Raw genomic sequence first — 5,892 nt, 5'->3', positions numbered from 1 at the left:
GCCCAGGGTCTCTGAGTGTCTAGGGACATCTCAGGAGAGGTCTCAGAATGCTGTGCCTCTGGGCAGGGATCATCTCTGGCAATGTCTGCCCCTCCAGGCCTGTCTAGTCTGGTGGTCATCTCAGGCTAGCTGTCTGCCCCAGCCCCATGGCACCCATCTGGTGGTTGTCTGAAGTTCACCCAGTCTGCCCGAGTGCCTTGTGAGGGTCGTCTGTCTTGGGTCCTGCCCAGGGCCTCGGGTCCAAGGTGGGGTTTCTCTAGTCTTCCCATCCTGGGAGCCTGTTCAGGCTTGCCTAGCACCAGACTGCTGGTCATCTCAGACAAGTTTCCTGGCAGGGCCCGCTGATGCCCAACTGGGGGTCATCCAGGCTCACTTTTTTCGGGGAATGTTAGACTACTATTCAGAGGTTCTTAGGTCAGACAGCTGAGCATAGACAGCCTCTCCCACTCTGCCACCTCCAGGGGAAATCATTGTTTGGTCTTTTGGGGCATCTCCCCTGTGTCATGTGTGATAGTTTCTGGATCCAGGAGAGTCTGGTCTAATGGAAAGATGATCACAGACAGCCCCACAGCAGACAATGGGACAGAGTTCACACACGGGAAACTGAGATAACCAAAGGGTGCCGCAGTCTCAGGAGAAACGATGTCTAAGCAGAAAGGTGAGGGTGAACAGACCAGAGAGTCCCAAGCACATGCATAGCCATTGATAGCTCAGTGCAATGGAAGCCAGGCTGGCCTGGGTCAGCACCTTGTCCAGATGCAGGACCGAACCAGGAGGCAGGAAGGTGGTCAGAGAACCTGAGGTCATCCACAAAATGGTCATTTCAACAGGAATTTTTACCAAGAGTGAGGGACTGACCTTCCACACAGTCCGTGATTACCCCTGCGGATGGCCCAGAAGGGGCAGATATGACTCAGAGACAGAAATAAGATTATTAGTTGGGTCACTGACTAAAGACCTCAGGACTTCTGAGCATTTTGAGCTGTGTGATCATCCCCATTGGCAGAGCAGTTTATTCATGTGTGATGTCGTGGGTGGTCATGGGAGGGAGGGCAGGGTTCCTGGTTTTTAGCTTAATAGAAAGTAAATAAAGTGGATCTCATACTCATGAGAAGAAGCTCAAGAACAAGAAGAACGAGAAGAACATGAAGATAATGATGATAATGATGATGGAGACAAACAAGAAGAGGAGGAGGAAAAGGAGGAAGAGGAAGGGGAGGAGGAAGGGGGAGGGGAAGAAGGGGAAGGGGAAGAAGGGGGAAGAGGAGGAGGAGGAGGAGGAGGAGGAAGAAGAAGAAGAAGAAGAAGAGGGAGGGGAAGGGGAAGGAGAAGGAGAAGGGGGAGAAGGGGAAGGGGGAGAAGGGGAAGGGGAAGAAGGGGAAGGGGAGAAAGGGAAGGGGGAGAAGGGGAAGGGGGAGAAGGGGAAGGGGGAAGGGGGAAAAGGAGGAGGGGGAAGGAGGAAGAAGAGGAGGAGGAAGAAGAGGAAGGAGAAATGAAAAGACACCTCACCAAGAATATACAACCGACCAATGAGAGGCTGCAAAGAGACCCCATGTGCTGTGTGAGCAGGGTACATGAGTTTAAACAGCGAGCTTTCGTACTCCAACTACAACTGTAACAGAAACTCGGCATCCACAACAACAAACACCAGAGACGGTGGAGATCACAGAGACCCACTCGCTGTCACTTCAAGTCAGAAGAGAGGAGTCACTGGGGAAGACCGTTTGGAGTGTTCTTACACAACTGACAATACTCGGAACCATATGTGTTCATGCTCTTTGGAATTTCCTCGACGGAACTGAAAACTTATGACCGCCCAAAATCCCGTGTTTATAGCAGTTTTTTTTTTCATTACTGCCACATTGTGGAAGCCACTAAAACGCCCTTAGTGAATGAATGGGTAAGTAAAATGTGGCACTCTCAAACAATGGGCTTTTATTCAGTGTTAAAAGGAAATGAGTCATCAAAAGCAGAAAAGTCATGGCAGCATTTTAAATCCATGTTATTGAATGAAGGGAGCCAATAGGAAAAGACAACTTCTACAGACACAGATCACTGTGCATTGGCCTAAAACCCTCCAAGTGTGCCTCGGAGGAAGTGCGTCCTGAGGCAGAAACCACGGGCTCCAGGTGAGAATGTGTAGTGAATTTTTCGCAGGTTGTACCTATGGACCTTTCTGGAAGGTGATGTCAATAATGGAAGAGGCTGTGCCTAGGTAGAAGCCAGGGGCATGTAGAAAGAAATCTTTATTTTCCTATACAGATACTGTAAGGGGTACATGTCAGACGGACTGTAACCCTAAACCTCATCTAATGAGAAGAGCCTGTTTCAATAATTAGCAGAAGGCTTAAATCGATCCCTCCCTCAAGATTCAAAAAGACACCAAACGAGCTCTAGGAGAGGTGGCAGACAGTGCTAGTCACTAGGGAAATGTAATTCAACACAGCCTGGAGATGTCACCGCACACCTGTCTGGATGGCCCCAGGAAAAGCAGGAAAAGGGTAACACCAAGTGCTGGCAAGGGTTTGGACCAACTGGGACTTCCCTCTATTGCTGGTGGGAATTTAAAATGGTACCCTGGGTGCTGGAGAGATGGCTTAGAGCATTGGCCAAAGGAGCTCGTGACCACCTGTAGTTCCAGGGGATCCCACGCCCTCCTCTGGCCCCAGAAGGCACTATAGACACATGATACACAAATATACATGCAGGCACACATAAGATAAGAATAAATCATTAAGTGGTATTCTGAAGAAGAGCAGGCGGCATCTTAAGATTCTTACGAGGTAAAGCAGGCATTCGCCTTACTATGCAATCACTAAATGTTTACCCAAACGGAATGTGAGCCTAGCCAGCTTCCTGTACGTTCTATAGGGGAATGTTTACAGCTGCTGATGACCACCAAACACTAGCAATGGCCCAAGTTTCTCACCTGGGAGACAAAGAAGCAACAAACTGTGTTATGTCTGTATATTGGAATATTACTCATCAATGAAAATGAAAGAATCCTAATATTCATAAGAACAGACATGAATGTCAAACTCATCGAAGCCAAGCGCAGGGCTCTCTAGGAAGCCAGCTAGACAACATTCTCATACAGGCAGGGCTATGAGGACAAGAGGCTCATCAGAGGCTATTAGGGACTGGCAGGGGGGTGCAAGGGAAGACAGATTCGACCTCATAGGGCATGGGAAAATGTTGTCCCTTCGTGAACCCTCTTCACCTCTCCGTGTGGCAGTGTCACACCACAGTACGATTTGTCAGTACACCTAGAGCTGCCAATCACCAGTGAGCATGGATCCTGCCTCGGCAATCACACTTCGACACTGAAAGAAAGAAGAAAACGAGGTCATTAGAAAAGCTATTTTTTTTAATCCTTAAGAATATGTAAAACGCGGCTTTCACGGGAAACCTGTTTTTTTTTTTTAAAAAAAAGGGAGATAAATAGAAAGAAGTGAAGGACTCTTTGAACGCAAGTCCCTTTCATTCTTAATAGTAGAATCCATATTGCCAGGAACGATAATATCTGTAGAGATCAAAAACCACATCAAGATGATGTTGCGCTTAATTTTTTATAAGGCGGAGAGGTCCCCGTGTTCATCTGGCACCTCTCCGAGCATGCAAAGTGACAGGTACTACGGGCACCTTGCCGTCCTTAATTACAAGGAAGCAGAGCACCTGCCTGGGCCAACTCTCCCCTCCTTGCGTTCCAAGTTTGTTCCCCAAACTTCTTTGTCAGAGAGCCGCCCAGGGCTGAAGTTGCCTCCCCTCCACCTCCGTCCCCCTCCCCCAAAATAAACTCATAGTTGGGTCGCTCGAGCGTGCGACACGACAGCCAACGCCAACCGCCTGACTTCTTCCCACCTAAACTGACAGAGCCTGATGGTTATTTATTTATTTACTTACTAATAATTTATAGGCTGTCTCCTCCTGGAGAGAATGTGAGTGACTTGCTGGATCTCTTGGCATCGTCTCCAAAACACATGAGCATCTCGGGGAAGCAAACAACCACTGGAGAAGTGGCCTTTGGTTTCGTTCCAGGTTCTGCGGAGTCACGAGGCCCTGTTTAATGAGCCCATTACTGCAGACTATGAATAATGGAGTGTCCAACCTGGCTGTTGCGCTAAAGGGGGGTGTCACATAGACACCCCCTCCGCAAGGCTGTCTATGGAGGTACGGGGAAGGAAGCCACTGGTTAATTGGCTCAAGGACTTGACACGTTGATAAAACTGGAACTTTTTTTTTTTTTTTTGCCTAAAAAGTCAATAAGCCATGAACTTAGCAGCCATTGAGTGGTATCTCTGGACCAAGTGCTTTACCTGACGCCTGCTCTTCAACATTTAGCAGGCAGGTAGTGGGACTCCAAGAGAACAGAACACGCTCAGAGAGGGTGTGCAACTCCCCGAGGATCACAGAGCTGATAAGAGTTCGAGTTCTATGGCAATCCACGTCTTCCTAAATCCAAAGTCTGTACTTCCCTGCTTTCTCTGAACCTTGAGATCTGGGCCCAGGCTACAAGTGTGGCACCCGGTTCTCTGGGTTATCGCTGTCACAGTGACAGCCCCTGCCCAGCTGCAGACCCCACTCTGTGAAATGTCATACTGCCTGTTACAAGTGACAGCAAGTTCAGTTTCAAACTGGAACAAGCAGGCTGAATCAAGACAGAGGAACAGAGGAGCTTGGATCCAAGGGTCCCCTGAACAGGCCCTCCCCTATAGTGCTGCTTCTTTGGATGGGTAGGGACCCAGAAACGGGCTCATCTCTACGGGATGTGACACATGTCCTATGTAACCAGATGGCACAGCCTCCAAACTTACTTCTGGAAACCAGGCTTCCCAGAAGGCGGCTGGCATACCCATTCATAAACCAGAGGGCTGAGAATGGCCACTGATGAGTAGGAGAAAGCCAGTCAATGTCTTCAGATCCAGTTCTGTCCCTTGGACCCCAGTGAATTATTTAGTTCTCTGCTTGCTGTCACAAAGAACCTGACACAAGTCACTTCAGGAAGAGCTCAGAGTTTGAGTTCACAGTCCATTGGCATGAGGAAGGCATGGCGGCGGGATCGTGGGCACTGGTCATAAAACCTCAGAGGGCCAAAGCCAGACCCTGTGATGCACTACCTCCTGCAGGGCTCCGCCTCCTAAACCTTCCAAAATGGCACCACACACTGGGAACCAAGTGTTCAAGCACGAGAGCTTATGCAGGACAATTCACATTCAAACCACAGCACTAGGAAGAGAGCCTGGCCGGCCTTCTTTTGGAATTCACAAGGGGCTTCTACTGTGAGACTATAACACAAGAGAGTACAGTAGCAGGCTTGTTGGTGAGTCTTAAGTGGTCTGCCACATTCTCACAGTATAGTTGAATGCAGAAGACTCCATGTGGCCCTAGAAGCTGGCAACACCACAGGAAGAAAAGCTTTCAGTCACCAAATCACTTCAGGATGGGCTATGACATGCCCGGATGTCACTGATGAGTTAAATTAAGCCACTCAAATGTTGGGGCTGTAACCACAGCTGGCACTGACAATCCTAACGAATCTGCATTGTTCAGAAAATGGTGTGGAAGTCAGCCACAATAGCCTGTGTTGGTGATTTCCCATTGGTGATGAGGGTAAGAATAGGGTCTCCCATGTCCCCTCCCGGGGAGGGGACAGAATGGAGGTGTCAATAAAACAGGTTTGTAGATTTACACAAGTCTTCAAGTGACCTCGGATAAGTCACTTCCAGACTCTGGGCCTCAGTTTCCCTGAGGAGAGCATGATACATCAGCCCTCTCCAGATTCTGACTTCCAGTCAGACAGCGTGTCTCAAGCGGTTTGGGGACGGTTTAATTGTCAACCTGATCCAACTTAGAATCACCTGGGAAGAGAGTCTCAATGAGAGATTGTGGTGA

The 5,892-nt window shown here is 48.9% G+C and overlaps 1 pseudogene; it reads right to left on the bottom strand.

Annotated features, from left to right (window-relative positions):
* Nucleotides 1-384: 384 nt before the first annotated feature.
* On the bottom strand, nucleotides 385-468 carry LOC120093472 (small nucleolar RNA SNORA17; annotated as a pseudogene).
* Between the last annotated feature and the right edge of the window lie 5,424 nt (nucleotides 469-5,892).

The sequence above is a fragment of the Rattus norvegicus genome, chromosome 6 (assembly GCF_036323735.1).
Source record: "Rattus norvegicus strain BN/NHsdMcwi chromosome 6, GRCr8, whole genome shotgun sequence".
NCBI lineage: Eukaryota > Metazoa > Chordata > Mammalia > Rodentia > Muridae > Rattus > Rattus norvegicus.
Note: the sequence above shows the minus strand (reverse complement) of the source record. Positions and strands in the feature narration are given on the sequence as shown.